The 14,502-nt window shown below is 45.0% G+C and overlaps 1 protein-coding gene across 4 annotated transcripts in view; it reads left to right on the top strand.

Annotated features, from left to right (window-relative positions):
- The window catches only part of CEP57L1 (centrosomal protein 57 like 1), a 971,979-nt gene that overhangs the window by 481,040 nt on the left and 476,437 nt on the right, over nt 1–14,502 (top strand). The window lies entirely within an intron of this gene.

The raw sequence follows: 14,502 nt of genomic DNA, 5'->3' as shown, positions 1-14,502 counted from the left end.
CAACAAACAGAGATTCCTGGACTTCATCAGTGCAAACACCCTTGAGTAAATATTGAATACTCCCACTCGAGGCTTCAACATATTGGACCTCGTACTCGCAAATACAACAAAATGCTGCATGCTTCCCCATGTCTTGTCCTCCCTGATTAGTTCCAACCATAAAGCTTTCTCCTTCAAAATGAATTCCATAACCCCATTTAAACCAGTAATAGTTGGGAACTATTCCAAGGCAAATTACCTTTAAGTGATGGTTTCTCAAAATTCAGTGCTCCTCCAAATCCTAAGAACACAGCAGCCTAATCAGAATTACTCTCAAACTCTGTATAACCATGTCAGTGGCTACATAGAGGCTGCTGGTACCTACCACTAGCAAGCCCAGGACTAGTCCCAGAAACAAACCACCAGGGTGGCATCCTAAAGTAAAAGGGATGTACAAGAAAAGGAGAAATTATGGCAAAAATCATGAAGTGCGATTCCCGTACAGATAAAACTCTCTCATGAAAGCTAATGGGCAACTAAGAGGGCTAAGTTGGTCAAGTAAAGCCAACTGTGAGGTTAAGATAGCCTCTCAAGTGAAATATAACCATTAATCTTTCTACAGCTGTCCGAAACCACAAAGGCACAGGAATGTGCTGAGCTGGTGGTTAATTGTGCCACATTCAAAGAGCCTGGCGATTTTATAGTTAACTCGTTTGCAGACAAATTCAGTCCCAACTTTTCTTCCTTTTCATCCCCAACCATCCCCCCAAAGATACCCTTAAACATAAATCCTCCAACTATAATTAGGGAGCGTGTACTGGCTGCACTCACTAAAGCAAAGAACATTGCCTCAATGGGCCTGCTACTAGAAAATTGTATATTTGCTAATCGAAAAGATTTTCTAGTTGGTGCCAGCAACATAACCAGTACCCATTCAAGGCTGGTTGTTCACTTGGTTCTTCAGTATTTGAGAGTTACTATCCTATGGCCTTATTTTTCTATCAAAGTTCATTTATCAGCCATTTCAGCATGTCTTCTTGTGGATCATCCTCCTTTAAATGCAGTCTTGTATCAAAATGTTCTAAAGGGTTTTGCATAAGAGATCTCCAAAAATTGGTGGCCCGCCCTTGGAACTGGAATCTTAATTTTGTGTTAAAGTAGCTAACACTTTCTCCATTTGAACTAGCTAAATTGGTTGACTTTAGTTTCTTAACATGGAAAACAGTCTTACCCTTCTTGCAGAGGTCAGAACAGTCAGTATCAGAGTTGCAGACTCTTGTGGTGAATCAGTCCTATTTTATTTTCCAAAGGGAAAATGTTTCTTTGAGAATTAATCTTTTTTCCCTAAAATGATAGTTTTCTTTTAAGTCAAACTATTCATCTCCCTGTAAAAATGAGGTAGAAAGCATACTCCATACCTCAGATGTCCACAGACAGCTCTGGCACTATCTTGATAGAACTAGATTTTTTTTAATTCATATCAATTGTTCATTTCTTGTGAAGGTAAGAAGGGACAACTTGTGCCAGAAAACAAACTATATCCCAATGGTTATCTAAAGCTGTTATTGCCTTTTGATGTAATGTGTCTTTTCTGTCTGGATTGAACCTATGAGTTATTGGATCTGACTTTAATCCAAGGCTGGCTGCATTTTATAGACTACAGCCCACTGAGCTCTACATTCTCCACCCATAATCCATTGCTCCTAAAACTACCTCAGATCTTATTTGCCTCCATTCATGGATAGCAGTGTGGTCAAGTGCTCTGGATGACTTGTATCCATTTTGCGAGTATTTAGCTTATTTTTTTCCTGTACCCTGTGTTTGTTTGTATATGGTTGGTGTGTAGTCTTCATAGTTTTAGATAGTAGGTTAAGGTTGTTAGGTTTGTAGGTATGGTCCTATGGGTTTTTCTGCCCTTTTGTTATCGGCATTCTTAGTGGTGGTTTTTGATAGGGTTCCTATTAGAACTACGAATGCTTGAAATTCCGAATCTCATATGGTCGACACCATATGATTGAAATTTCAAACGTTTGAAGGTTAAACGTAATGGTGCCATTCGGTGCAGAATGGGAGAATTTCCCTTTTCTGCACTGGTGTGATCTTGGAGTTGGTATATTTAAGTAGGGGGATGTGGGGTGCAGGGGGGGCTTGCCCCCCCCCCCCGCCTGCACTGTGAAGGTAAGTTTTTTTTTTATATATTCGAACTTTTAAACTTCGATCATATTTTGTCTAACATATGGGATTCGAAGTTTTGAAAGTTCGAATATATAATATAGACCCTTTTTGATAGCCCTTTGTTGTTTTTTCTAGTAGGTGTAGGCTAGGTTATGTAGGTGTTGTGCTTTTTTGATACGGATAGCAGGTTTGAAAAAGTGTTCAGACTGTAGACTTAAGCTTCCTTCTCAGGATGCACAAGATCTCTGCTTTTGTTTAGAGACTGCCCACTTAGACTTTTCTTGTTCTGTGTGTCGTTTGGCTTGCATGCCGTTAAGAGAAAAGCCAAGCTGGTTCTCAAGGGGCTTCTACTGGCTGGCGAGTCCTCTTCCAGCAAGGGGATAAACTGCATCAAAGCTCCAAGAACGCCAAGCCTGCCAAGGGAGACCAAGCGCACTCTGCTCCTCCTTCGGCTCAATCTGCTGCATCAGAGCTGGAAGTCCCAAGGTCATCTGCTTCCTCTATGGCTTCAGCTCCATTTGCTCTGACCCCCTCAGACCCAGTCTTCTTCGACATCAGTTGCAGGAAGGCTCTGCTTCCTACCTTCAGTGCCCAAGTCCCCTTCATTTCAAAAAGCACATTATCAAGTAGAATATTTATCCTTTTCACCGTCCACCCTGCAGGTGTCCTCTTGAGTCTTCCCCGTTGAGGATGCCTCCTTTAGTGACCCTTTGGAGCTGCTTCACCAGCAAGGGGGTGGACTGCTGAAGCCCCGTCTCCTGAGGAGTCCATTTTTCTGGAGGCTTTCAGGTAGGACCATCCATGTCCTGAGTGAGTTCCTCTTCTGGATACTCTTATTGACGGTGTGTCCTGATGGAAATGGAAGGAGCCAGAAATGGTGGAACAGATGCTCAAAAAGCCTGATAAGATTTTTGCACACCTGAGGACTGGCAACAGTTTAGTAAGGGTCCACCCATGGATGCTGTTATAGTAGCTGCAGCCACTAAGATCTCTGAAGAGAGGTTCTCCGTTCATCCCCCAAATGAGGAGTCTCCGGTGCTGGACTGACTGGGGAAGCGTTCTACGCCTTAACCACTTTTGCATTGAATGCTTTAAACTATTTAGCCCACTTGACAAGACATCAGGGGGACATTATCTCAGATGTGTGAAAGCTATTTAAAAGTCAGACAACTCGAATCTCCGAAGACCTTGGAGACATAGATGTCCACTTTACAGCCGATTGCCAATGTGTCTCTTCCATTTGCTGTGCAGTTCAGCTGATGGGATGCCTCAAGCCACTGGCATAGGCATTGCTATGTGTCTCCACACTTGGGTGAAACCAACTTTACACACTGCTTCAAGGTGTCCTTTAACACCCCCTTCAGTTCCTCCCTTTTTGGGCTGAAGGTTAAGGATACCGTGACCAAGTAACTAAGCGTCGTCCCCTCTTACTGTCTGCCATGGGAGTGCATTTTGCTACCAGCTCAATGGATCTTCTCTAGGAACCACAATTGGGGAAAAAAATGTCTTCTTAGTTAAGAGCAGCAGTCATTCCAAGAAGCTCCTGAGGGTTCCCCCCATGGCAGAGGGGGAGGGGTAACCACAGTGGACACGCCATATGGCAGATGTGGTCTGAAAAGTCACTGGTTTTGCGGCTGGTTCTCATGGAAGCCCTTTCAGTGGCCCTAAATTGTTGACCGTCTGCCACTGGAGGCAGTCAGTGGCCTCTTGGCTCTACACAAGAAAGCTTTAGAGGCCGTTGCCTCAGATGCCAGAATGTTGAGAGTTGTATCCAGAGGCTATACTATTCCATTTTTAGATGATCCAAATTTAAAATCAAAATGCCTCCCAGATGTGCCACCTCAGAGTGAGGCTGCAGTCATCGAAATCCAAAAGTTGTTAGAAAATCTAGTTATCCAAGATGTTCTCCAGACGAAAGCAGATCTGGGGTTTATTTGAGAATTTTTTTAGTTAAAGAAGAGCAAGGATTTCAGGCCAATTTTGGATTTGTGCGGGTTGAACCCCTTCATCAAGTAGACCAAATTCTGGATGGACACAGTACAATCCATTCTACCTCTTGAGGCAGGAGGATTAGATGTGCTTGATCGACTTCAAGGATGCATACCATCATACAAGGATTGAGAGGCAATCCAGAAGGTTTCTATTCTTTTGGCTGGGAGTTGATCACTGTCAGTTCCAAGTGCTGCCCTTTGGGCTTACCATTGCTACCCAGGTGTTCGCTAAGGCAGTAGTGGCAGCCTGGTTCATACTGCAGGAGTTTCGGGTCTTTCCTTACCTGGATGATTGGCTTCAAACTGCTGCCATGAGAGTATCATTGGCCAGGGACACCTTACTCCAGCCATGCATTTCCTTGAGAATCACAGTCAGCTATCAGAAATCCAGTCTTCTTCCTGTGCATTCGATAGAGTTTATAGGTTGACACTTGGACACAGTTTCTCAGATCACAAGGCTACTAGTTTCCACAGTGTACACTCTATGGGGTCTTGCTGTTTCCATTACTGTAGTGTCTGAAACCCCAGGTTCATCTAGTTTTCAGAGTCTTGTGGTACATGGCAGCTGCCATTTGTTTGGTTCCCCTTGGAAGATACCATATGAGGGTTCTGCTGTGGACTTTGGCAGTGCAGTGGTGATATCTGACACCCACTGGAGTTCCAGTTGCATTGACAGAGGCTTGTCAAAATCCTATCAGATGGTAGTTGGAGTTTCCCTTGGTGTCCAACAGTAGATTGTTTGTTCGTCCCCCTCCTCTTGGCACTGTCACCACAGATACCTCTGTTCTGGTTTGGGGGGGGGGGGGCATTTCAAGGATAAGACTGTCCAAGAGACATGGTGCCTTACTAAGGCTAGTCTTCATAACAGTGTCCTGGAAATAAGGAGGGTGGTCTTCCTGGCACTGCAGCTTTTTCAAGATGTTCTTCCCCAGGGTGTGATTTAATTTCAGACAGACATATCTGCAGTGTAGTGCTCAGACAAACAAGGGAGAACCCGTTCATATTCTTTGTCTGGAGGCAGTGAGGGTTTGGGAAAGAGTGAATTTGCCCAATGGTTACTGTTTACAATACACATCCTGGGAAGACGCCCCATATTAGCTGACAGTTTGAGCAGGAACATTGTATGCTAAGTTGTCTGTCTCGCCTTCATTCTTGCCGGTTGGGCTCGGAGCCGAGGATCGGCTCCGACTCTGCCATCTTCAAAAGCTCGAGAGCTGCTTACTGGCTCGAGGCCCCCTATATCCCATGATGCCCGGTGCTAGATACCTAGATCTCGTTTGCCACTTCTGCTACGAGGTTGCGTTTACTGGCTCAGGTCGTAATTTTCACTTTATTATTATATATATAGAACTTTTGTATATTATTATAGTTAGTTGTTAGAATACTTAGTGTTCATACATAGCTGTAGTATTTGTTGGTGTTTAGTCTTCCCCCTTGAAAACTCACTTTCTTCTTAGAGAGTTTTCCCCTCCCCGTTTCCTTTTTAACGTAGCTGTTTTAGTTGAGGCTTATCCTTGTTTCTTTTTTTAAGGTATTAAAATTTTTTTCTCTAGAAATTGTGGTAGTTAGTAGGTCTGTTTACCCTTTCTTCTAGTATAGAGTGTATGTGTGCTGTTAAGATGTGGTAATTTGTGTGCAGTGTGTTTTTTTTCTAGTTACCTACTTCCCTTTGTACTTTTTATTTGTAATTTGGTATTTCCTTACAGGAATGTCTAAAGACACGAAAGTGTCTGGATTCAAGAAGTGTGACTCATGCTGTCAGAAAATGTCACTGACAGATGATCACACTTCTTGTGTCTATTGCTTGGGCGCCCTACACCTGCAGGACTCTTGTTCGGTATGCCACGCCTTTAGTCCAAGAATCCTGCAGGAGCGTAGGAATAAGCTTATCCTTAGGGGTTTGCTTAAACCTGAAGGATCACCGGCTAAGGCTCAGTCAGTGAAACCTTCGAAGCCGCTGGCTCCCAGTTCGGAGCAGTCGGGTGTGGCGTCTGTATCAACTTCGGTTCCGGCTGGAAGCGAAGTACCTATCTCCCAGTCGGCCCCGACTCTGCTGTCAGAACTGTCAGGGAGTCAAAAACGCTATAGATCACCATCCTTAGAATCGATACACTCTGCTCCGGGGTCGCCTTTGTTACAGTCTGATCGAAGTCACCGATCCCACTCTTTTCGGACGTCTAGGCTATCTGACCATGATTTGGAGAGAGTGGTGAGCAGGCTTTTAAAATCGCAGGCCCTGGCTAAAATGTTATCCAGCCCCCCTCATCGGGGTTCGGCTCCATCTGTCTCTGCAGTAGTACCTCCTTCGACTCATTCCTTGAGCTCGGAGCCGGAGCTTGCTGGGGCTGGAATCGTGGGACCGTCGGCACCGATACCTACCCTTTTGGTTCAGTCTTCGGCTCTGATCTCTTCCATGGTGCCGTCCTTGGAGGGATCTGGGCGCCGGGACTCCCTCGGCTCCGAGGGGGCGAGTGGCATTGGACTCTTGTGCGACCCTGTTCTCCCTCTTGGAGCTTCGGTGCAGGTGAGTTCGGCTCCTACATCTGCTTCGGAGCCATCTCTCTCGGTGCCGGGAAGGATTCTGGTCTCACCGGAGCCTTCTCAGATATCGGGAAGGGGCGCCTTCGAGGTCATGAGGAGTGTGCTGGCATCTGAGTCAGCCTCACGGTCAGCCTCATCGGCTCCTCCCCCCATGGTGCCTGCTCCTGTCTCTGCTCCTCCTCCAGACCCCAAGAGTGGGGAACAAGCGCTCCAGGGCACCCCATTGGGTGTATCTTCCTCTTCCGAGGCCTCCCCTGTTCATTCAGAGGAGCCCCCTCGAAAGAGGAAATGCAAGAGGAAGCATGTTGACTCCCCTGAGTCTGTCACTTCAGATACTGACTTGGAGGATTCGGAAGGGTCCCCAAGATCCCCCTCTGAGGATGTCTCTTTCTCAGACATCCTTGAGATACTTGGGCAGAGGGGGAACTGAACTACCCTTAACCCTTCCAAGGATGAGTCTGTATTCTTGGAGGTGTTTGGTTCCAGGCCCTCCACCTCCTGGGTGTCTCCGCCTTTCGATCCACTGATATCTGTGGTGGCTCGGAAGGCGTGGTCAGCCCCAGACACAGTGGAACCAACCCCCCGAAGACCCACAAAATTTATTACTGCACCACAAGACAAGCAGTTTCTGACTAAGGGTGTTCCCGTTGATGCCATGGTGGTAGCAGCAGCCACAAAAAAGGAGTTGGCTGAAACTTCTTCGTCTTTCCATCCCCCTAATAAGGAATCTAGGATGATGGACAGATATGGGAAGCGGATGGTTGCATCAGTGACCTTCTCCATGAGGTCGCTGAACTATTTGTGCCACTTTACCCACCTTCAAAGGGATCTCCTTAAAGAGCTAGGAGATACCCTTCAAGATCCATCAGCTGCGGCGGTCCAGGCTAAGGTTACCCCCCAGCTGGCGACTCTTAATTCGGTAGTAAACTCCTCCATGCGGCTCATCTCTTACGCAGCCGATTGTGCGAGTAGGGCCGCAGGCACAGGCGTGGCCTTGAGGGGAGGCATGCCTGGATGCGGTTATGTAACTTTGCGGAACCCTTCAGGGCATCTTTCACAAACACCCCCTTTGATGGTTCTGCTCTTTTTGGACCACAGGTGTAGGATACCCTTACCAGGTGTGAGCAGGAAGGCAAGACTCTCTCTGCTGTGGGAGTCCATTTTTCCACTCCTTCAAGACTGTATCCCAAGGGTCAGAAGAATGGGAAGATGTGGTTCCGGAAACCCCAGGGAGCCATGACTGACATGTGGAGAGTTCCCCTCCAGGGGCAGAGGAGGGAACAACAATAGATGCTGCCCTTGGGGCAGAGGGGGTCCGCAAAATCAGGACCAAAGAGAATCTTTCTCTGACGAGTCCTTCCAGCATCCCTGAGGTGCTGCCCAGCTGTCCACCTTCGGAGACAGTCTGGGGAAGATTATCGCTGTACCCAAAAGCCTGGCAAAATATAACACAAGACAAATGGGTACTGTCTATCATATCCGAAGGCTACAAGATCCCCTTCCTTCGCACTCCCTACATTCCCAACAAATCCCTTTCAGATGTTCCACCCAATCTAAGGGATCAAGCAGTTCAAGAAATTTCAAAACTGCTAAGAAAAAGAGCCATCCAGTCAGTCCCAGCAGACCAGCAAGGATCTGGAATTTACTCAAGGTTCTTTTTGGTACCAAAAAAGACAGGGGACTGGAGACCCATTCTGGATCTCAGCAGACTAAACAGGTCTGTTCAAAGAACGAAGTTCCGGATGGTCACGCTGCAGTCCATTTTACCCTTTCTGGGTCAGGACAATTGGATGTGCTCCATAGATCTTCAGGACGCGTACTACCATATCAAAATGGACAGACGCTCCAGAAGATTCCTCCGCTTCCGGCTGGGAGCCAGTCATTATTAGTTCAGAGCTCTGCCCTTTGGTCTCACCACAGCCCCCAGGGTGTTCACCAAATGTTTGGCAGTAGTTACCGCTCACCTGAGATGGCAAGGATTCCAGGTGTTTCTATATTTAGACGACTGGCTCCTTACTGCAACCACCAGGCATCACCTGCTGCGAGCCAGAGTCTACACCATCCAAACTTGCTCCAAACTAGGCATCACAATAAATTTCGAAAAGTCTGCATTGTCGCCTTGTCAATCTATTACCTTTATAGGCGCAAACTTAAATACAAAGGACATGTCAGCAACTATACAAGTAGACAGAGTGTTAGCCATTCAACGACATGTGCAGGTCTTATTAGGATGCAAAAAGATTCAGGCCAGATTTGTCCTAAAAACATTGGGTCTCATGGCAGCGGCTATCATACTAGTCCCCCTTGCTCGTTTTCATATGAGGATTCTTCAGTGGATGCTGTTCACCCAATGGTCTTGCCAACAACTTCCAATGTCTCACAAAATAATGATCACACAGACATGCAAAAACCAACTTGCTTGGTGGATGGTTTCCCCATCAGTACCCCGGGGCAGACCATTTGCTCTCCCTCCTCCAGTGGCTACAGTGACCATGGATGCCTCCCTGATAGGGTGGGGGGGGGGCATTTTCAGGGCAGAACAGTCCAAGGCACCTGGCAGCCTCACGAGTACCATCTGCATATCAATGTCTTGGAGATGAGGGCCGTGCTTTTGGCGTTGCAAGCTCTTCACAACTCTCTTCCTACCGGGACCATTGCAATTCAAACAGACAATATGTCAGTAGTGTGGTACATCAACAAGCAGGGCGGAACCAGGTCCTACCCCCTATGTCGAGAAGCAATCAGACTCTGGCAGTGGGCGATCTCTTCCCAACTGTTTCTGACAGCAGCGCACATCCCTGGGAAGTCCAACATTATAGCGGACTGGCTGAGCAGAGCAATTCTCATGCCTCATGAGTGGTGTCTCAATCAGACAGTGGCGGACCAAATCTTCCACAAATGGGGGTCAGCCTTGGTGCGACCTTTTTGCCAACCCCTTCAACAGCAAGTGCAACAATTTCTTCTCTCTCCTCCCTCTTCTCGGACACTCCCCCAGAGACGCTCTTGTTCACGATTGGCCTCTGGGACTTTTTTATGCATTCCCTCCGTTCCCCTTATTCCGAAATTGATACAGAAAGCTACCACATTGGGATGCAAGATGATCCTCATTGCCCCTTACTGGCCTCAACAAATTTGGTTCCCGTTCCTGCATCATTACCTTCTGGAGCAGCCCTGGACCCAGTTCCGGACCTCCTGATCCATCAATCGGGCGGGCTGTACCAATCCCTTCAATCTCTCCAGCTCACTGCTTGGTTGCTCCACGTCCAACCTTAGCCAGGCTTCCGAACATCTACCACTCAGTGCGTGAAATCATCTTATCGCACAAGTCTACCACTAGAAAGACTTATGCTAGTAAGTGGAAACGTTTCTCTTTCTGGGCAGAGGCTAGGAATATAGATCCCTTTTCAGCCCCTGTGCACCATATTCTGGATTTTTTAGCGGAACTTTTTCATGCTGGATCTTCTTCTGTCACGATTAGAGTGCAGTTAGCTGCAATTTCAAACTTTCATACAGGTCTATCGGATACTAGTATTATGTCCCATAAGCTTTTTTCAAAGGGACTACTTTACTCAGGTCCCCAGTGAGAGATCCCCCACCTCCGTGGGATCTAAATTTGATCTTGGCTTCCCTGATACTGCCCCCCTTTGAACCGACAACTTCTTGTTCCTTGAAGTTTCTTTCTTGGAAAACCCTTTTTCTGGTTGCAATTACTTCAGCCAGGAGTTTCTGAGCTTCAGGCCCTTTGTGTTCACCCTCCTTATCTAGTTTTCCACAATGACAGAGCGTCTCTCAGGACTAATCCTTCCTTCCTTCCAAAGGTTTCCTCTGACAATAAATTGAATCAGTCTGTTGATCTGCCTGTGTTTTTTCCAAATTATTCCAACAAGGCAGAATATAAATTGCATCAGTTGGATGTTCATAGACAGTTACGCTTTTACTTGCATAGAACTAAGCAAATAAAATCAGACCAGCTGTTCCTGTCCTATGCTGAGGGCAAACAAGGTCTACCTATGTCGAAAGTAACCTTATCTAGGTGGTTGACATCTATCATTACATTTACATATCAGCTAAGGGATAAAGAGCTTCCTGCTAAACCGAAAGGTCACTCCACTAGAGCTCTAGCTACTTCAGTGGCTTTTCAGGCAAGATTGCCAATGGAAACTATTTGTGCGGCAGCTACATGGGCCAATCCTCATACCATTATTTCACATTATAAGCTGGACGTGGCCTCTAGGAGCAGAGCTGATTTTGGTTCCACTGTTCTGAAGAGTCTGTTCCGATGAGCCATCCAGGATTGAGGTGCTAGGGACGCTGTCCCAACCAGCAAGAATGAAGGCGAGATAGACAACTTAACATTAAGAAGTTATGTACCTACCATAACCTTCCATGTTAGTTGCCTTCTTTCTTGCGTCCCACCCTCCATCCCCCTATCCTAGTAGACCGAGAAGAGTTCCTTATGTTTTTATCACTGGCTGAGTCTTCTCTGGCTATTACTTCTGACTAGCAGTCTCTCCAGTAGGATTCCTGCATCCTACCACATGTTTACTGTATAGTAATAATACAGTAAACATCCTACCACATGTTTACTGTATTATTACTATAATTGTTATTATGTCTGTAGTCAGGTTTACCAAACGAGATCTGGGTATCTAGCGCCTGGCATCATGGGATATAGGGGGGCCTTGAGCCAGTAAGCAGCTCTCGAGCTTTTGAAGATGGCCGAGTCGGAGCCGAGGATTGGCTCCTAGCCCAACCAGCAAGAAAGAAGGCGAGAAGAATACAACTAACATGGAACGTTATGGTAGGTACATAACTTCTTATTTTCCACATGTGATCCCTGAATCCGAGAGTGGCCTCTCAGAATTTCCTGTGCTGAAGCACTCTGTGTTGTGATCTGTTCTCATCCCCTTATAATACCAAGTGCAGCAACTTCTGTATATTTGTTCTTGGGTCTATTTTAAACCTATGCCTTCACTCTGCTGATGATGAAATTTCATCAGAAGGCAGCCCATTGTGGAGAGACTGTAATCTTCATTGCCCCCCCCCCCCTTGGCCCCATCAGGTGTGGTTCCCCTTCCTTTGGCCTCTTCTGAAGTACATACGATAATAAATTAACATTTTTTCAACTTTTACTGTTTTCTCATCGAAATAATAAATTAACATTTTTTCAACTTTTATGGTTTTCTCATCGTTCTTTGGACGACAACAGTGAGGTGCTTGGGGTTCGTGCAGTTTTTCATTTAGTGGATTTATTTCTTTTTACAAGTTTGTTCATGTCTACTGACCACATGATTCCTCCATTTCTTTTGATGGCCAGAAATCCCAAGCTTTCCGATAGTGGTGCATATCTTGTCTTCCTCTCAGAATGTGTCTGCACATTAGGTGTATGCTAGTAAGTGGAAACGTTTTGCTTGTTGGGCTCATCTCTAAGGGGGTAGATCTTTTTTCAGCTCCTATAGAGGTTGTTTTTGACTTCTTGGTAGATTTGTTTCACTCTGTCTTGAGTTACTCTACTCTTAAGCTGAATTGGCAGCCATTTCCAATTTCTGTAGTAATAGAGACCATATGTCTTTAGTGGCTTTCAAAAATTGTAAGGCTTTCCTCAAGGGTACCTTTTTTGTTTCATCTTCTGGTTAGGGACCTTGCCCCTCCATGGGATTTTGTCCCTCATGCTTCAAGTGTTGGCTAATCTTCTCATTTTTTCAGCCTTCTGCTACAGGTGATTTAAAGTTATCTTGTAAGACCTTGCTTTTTGTAGTGGTTACTGCTGCCAAGTGAGTGTCTGAGTTCCATGCCGTCTCGTCAGTACCTCCATATGTCTGTCTGCTCGTGGACCTTCCTTTTCTTCCTAAGATAGCTACAGAGAGCAATTAGAACCACTTCATGCATTTATCTGTTTTTTTTTTCATGAGTTTTCTAACAAAGGGAAATACTTGCTGCAAAGCAAAAACTGATGTGGCTGTAGCCTAATTAGGTTTTTGATGTCATAATTTGAGGTCAGATATGATGTATTCTATGGCTTTGCAAATCAAGACTACTCAAGCTAATGGATCTATAGTTTCCCAGGTCTGTGGTAGAACCACCCTTGTATAGAGGCATCACCAATGCAGTTTGTGTTATTTTGGAAGCAGAAACTTTATCGAAGTCACTTGAAACATTTTGAGGAGTTTCACAAGGGCATGCTTGACTTTTAATAGGCATACAGGTAAATTGTCAAGCCCCATGGAAATGGCAACCTTAGTCTTAAAGAACACCTTCAGAGCATGTTCCTTTGTGTTATTAGAAGATGTAATGGATTCAGGAATTTGAAATTAATATTTTTTTAATTTTAAGGATAAAGTTTGCACTAACCATATCTGCTAGTATTTAACATTTGTTGCGTGGTACCATTTTTGGATAAGTTCAGAATACTGCTGCATATTTCTTAGTTTCCTAATATAAATAAAGGGAGCTTGTAATTATCCTTTGCATCAGAAGATAATTTAAATTCATGATTTACCTTACTAGTCGTAATAGTAGCTTTTGGTTCCTTACTGATATTTAGGAGGCAGTCTTTAACTTGAGTTTTAGATAAGTTGTGATGCAAGAAAGATCTTTCTCCTACTGCTTAGAGTTTATTTAAGCTGGTAGACTACCAAGGTAGCTTGTTCTTAAACTTTTCATAATACTTGGCTGTAGTAGGGAAGGCCAAGTCTCTGCACTACAGAGAAGAACTCCTGCTATATGTATACAAAGATGTGCAGATTTGGATCTGATGATACAAGTGAATTTGTATAGCTCATTACAGAGCTTGAGGAGATTTGACCATTTGAAGCCCTTGAATTCAGAATGACTTTGAGTGTTTTAGCAATTTTGAAAGAGTAAGTTATAAGGTGATAGTCACATCTAACCAGGGACAAAGGAAACTAGAGGGTTGGTACATGTAGTATCTGTATTGGGTAGAGCCAGGTCAAGAATTTTGAAGTTCAGTGCATAAATTACCGCAGTAACCCAAGTTATTTAGGTCTAACCCCTGTACAAGCCAACTTCCCAGAGGCTTGTGGGCCTTCCAGGTGCTCTGACTACTCCTGATTATACAAGATGCTCCATAAAAAGGCAAGTTGGACCACCAAAAAGGTTCAGAGATTTTTTTGCCACCAAAATTAGTTGGTGATCCCATAATTGTCAGTCTGCTAGTAATCCGCGAGCTGTACAAATAATTCCTCACTAGGAAAAGCCATTGTTTTTTAATTGTAATTTATAAGGAAAGCATTTTTCTTTTATTGATAGTTACTTGTGCTCAGCAACAAAGACTAAGACAGTCATTGTAATTTGAAGGGAACTGTCATGTTGGTGCTTGTATAAACTTATGATAAGTTTATTTTTTGACTATAAACATTTTTATTGTGTGTGTGTGTGTGACAGGATATTGTGCTTGAGAGGAGTACTTTCAGAACTACTTGTTCTCTGCCATTCACCTTACTGACTCATCACCGTGCCGCAACCTGTATTCCAGACCTATTGCCCAGCTTACCAATGGAACAGAAGTCTGTCTTTGCATTTATACCTTCCCCAGCACACAAAAATGAAAAGGTGTGAAAGGAGTTAACCAACTCTTAGTTTGCTGAGCCACTGGTGGGTGCCTCTGCCATGGCACTGGTTGGTTCTCCAGCCACCCATTTTGTTCCACCGGTTTTGTTAGCGGTGTAACTTTAAAAGTCAAAGTTTGTGAGATGCCTTTAGTGAGTAAGGGAGAGCAACTACTGTCAATATTCGGGGAAGAGACAGGTGAAGAGATTTCATTTGGCCAGGTTGGGATTGTAGATGTTGGGTCTAG

This window comes from Protopterus annectens, chromosome 1.part0, assembly GCF_019279795.1.
Source record: "Protopterus annectens isolate FY-2018-M chromosome 1.part0, PAN1.0, whole genome shotgun sequence".
NCBI classification, from domain to species: Eukaryota; Metazoa; Chordata; order Ceratodontiformes; family Protopteridae; genus Protopterus; species Protopterus annectens.
The sequence above is the reverse complement of the archived record's forward strand: the minus strand, read 5'-3'. Positions and strand labels throughout refer to the sequence as shown.